Source organism: Limulus polyphemus, unplaced genomic scaffold, assembly GCF_000517525.1.
Source record: "Limulus polyphemus unplaced genomic scaffold, Limulus_polyphemus-2.1.2 Scaffold8235, whole genome shotgun sequence".
Classification (NCBI taxonomy): domain Eukaryota; kingdom Metazoa; phylum Arthropoda; class Merostomata; order Xiphosura; family Limulidae; genus Limulus; species Limulus polyphemus.
The window spans coordinates 20,377-23,109 of record NW_013673845.1 but is presented as its reverse complement, the minus strand read 5'-3'; the positions used below and the strand labels follow the sequence as shown (position 1 = coordinate 23,109).

Sequence of the window (2,733 nt, the reverse complement as noted above, 5' to 3'; positions counted from 1 at the left end):
TTTTGGCACATATGCCAGTGATTTTGTATGGAGTAGGTTTTTTAAAAGTATAAACACGAAAGAGAACATGATTGAATATCATAGCAAGACAATGACTGGAGGTATTGTAAAACTTGGAAAGAACTACTAAATGTTGTTCGAGACTTGTGTCAGTTTTATAATTACTTTGATATGCAAATATTTAAACTTTAATTAAATCATATATCACTGAAGTGGTTGGTGAATTTTCGTAATCCACAAAGCAAGATGTATTAAGAACCATCAGGAGTACAACCATTACATTTTGTATTACTGTATAAGAAATTATGGAATTGCTAAAAATTATCCCGAAGACCATGAGTTAATGAAGAGTGTAAACAATTGAAAGAGGGAAGCATAAGATAGTAAATATAACCAACCTAAAGTACAGTATAGTCCAAGGTGTGGCATCCACAAGGGACAATGAAGAACTAATATGGTCCAGCATTCAACTGGAAGATAATTTAGCAAAAGACAAGAGTTTGAAATAAATTATTCAGTGTCTCCAGAATAATGGAGAAAGACCTTGATGTCAAAGAGTCACTCCATATAGCCATAATACAAAGTCATACTGGGCATAGCGGGATTAATTATGTTTACAAGGAGGCTTATTATATCAGAAATGGAAAGACATCAGTAGACATAAGCAATAACTACAGTTAGTACTTCCACAATTTCTACATTTCACAGCACTTTGTCGTATCCACAACCTTTGAATAACTTGACAATTACGTGTTAATAATTCACAGAGCCGAGTACAAGAATGCTTCTGTTGCCAGAGTTGCTTAGTTCTTTGCCAACCAGGAAGCAGAAACTCTCGTTAATGGATATATTTCAAGATTTGAAGTGCTTATAGAATTTCACTCATATCAAAAATGGAACTTTGAATTAGCCTTGTTTATGGAAATATATCAGATCCGGAGATTAAAAAGACTAGAACAACAGCTATTTGCCCATCTTGTAATGGCATGGTGGAGAGCTACAACCTCACACTGTTATATCAGTTAACCATTAATATTTATGAACATCAGAAAACGTGGGATCAAGATCTTCCATTTTTATTAATGAATTACCATTCAGTAGTAAATAAATGTACAGGCAGCACACCATCATTAGTGATGTTTGGTAGAGGACTTAAGGTGCTATCAGAATTTCTGTACTCTTACTTGGAGAAGAGTCAAAAAGAGTATTGCACGGAATATGTAGAGACTACAGACATTAAAGAACACCATTGACAGTAGACATGAATTTAACATGAAACAATTAACTAATTTAGTAATAAATAAAACAAAAAGTCATTATTATGTTCATGCTGATAAGACTGGATTACATCAAGTTGACATGGTATGGTTGTACAATCTCCGCCTCAAGAAAGGAAGTCCAAAGTTAAGTAGATGGAGAGAGGGATCATATGATGTACTGAAAAGAATCAATGATTTGTTTTACAGAAGGACAGCCAAGGGTCATCCACCATGATTATAATCAAAAGTGTTTTAGTGAGAAAACAGCTAACTGGGTGACTAAAGATGAATTTATTATTGGAAACTAAAATATATTAAAATACTCGATGATCAATGTTTCATAATATACAATTAACATTTTACTTAAAAACACATCAACGGTTGTAAAAAAGGCACGTTATTTTTAGTTGTATGAAAAACAAATGTTGTGCAACATATCAATACAAAAAAAGCCATGGTCATGTGACTAATAGTTTACATATTTAAAAAACAATATCACGCCATTTACTTACTTCCCGATTTTCTAACCCTTCATTCTTATTCAAGATGAAATTATTGTTAAAAATGAACCAAAGTAAAACAAGTACCTAAGAAATAGGAATCTTTAATGCATTTTATTTATTTTCAACTGAAAGCTTTGCATCGCAAGTTTGTGTATTCGGTGTTACATATTAGAATCTTAAATGGTCTGAAATTGAGTTAACTGATAATTTAAATTTAGTAGTTAAATTGTACTTTGGATTTAGTACAGTCAGTTTGTAATAATTGCCAACAAGATTGATACACAGTTTTCTTTTTTTTTAACTTTACAAATATGTTTTAATATACACACACACACACACACACACACACCAGTACAATTTATAATAACAATTATAGCTTTGGTTTTCGTTATGGTATTAATAATACTAAACACTGAAGAATTAGAACAAAGTGTGTTTGCAAAATCTTTTGCAAAAATATAGATTTATCATGTTATTGCCGGATTATATGCTTCTTAATTATGTCGCTAATCTCGGAAAAACTAACTTCAGTCGTTTTGCGAAACGTTTCTCTATCAATTTCTTAGCTATATTTTGCTTGCATCGTATTGTATATAACATTTCTACAGATTATGATAATTAGATAATGACTCGGAATTTTATTTCTTATTGATGTAGATTTCTTGAACGTTGTCAATTTACGATTGACTTTGCTACTACAGGTTAATGAATATACCTTATTAATAGATTAACTGTAACAATAATTGATTTGATGATTTTAAGGTGCTTAGAAACCAGAAAATATATTTTTCCTGCCATTATTTCCACCCACTTTGAGCTCTTGTCAAGTTAACATTTTAATAAACCTTTTCATTAGTTGAATAATTTGAAAAGGGTACGCTCTAGCCAACTAATGTATAGTTGTGCATCTTATCATGGGAAGTTTTAGCGATAGTTAGATAAATATTGTTACGTCTCCGTTTGTTAATTGA

At 31.2% G+C, this 2,733-nt stretch overlaps 1 long non-coding RNA gene across 1 annotated transcript in view; it reads right to left on the bottom strand.

The window, feature by feature from the left end:
• Positions 1 to 1,060: 1,060 nt before the first annotated feature.
• Positions 1,061 to 2,733, bottom strand: part of LOC111083116 — a 12,492-nt gene continuing 10,819 nt past the window's right edge. Inside the window, exon 2 of the long non-coding RNA XR_002608810.1 lies at positions 1,061 to 1,437. This is a non-coding gene — a long non-coding RNA (uncharacterized LOC111083116). The remainder of the gene's footprint in view (positions 1,438 to 2,733) is intronic.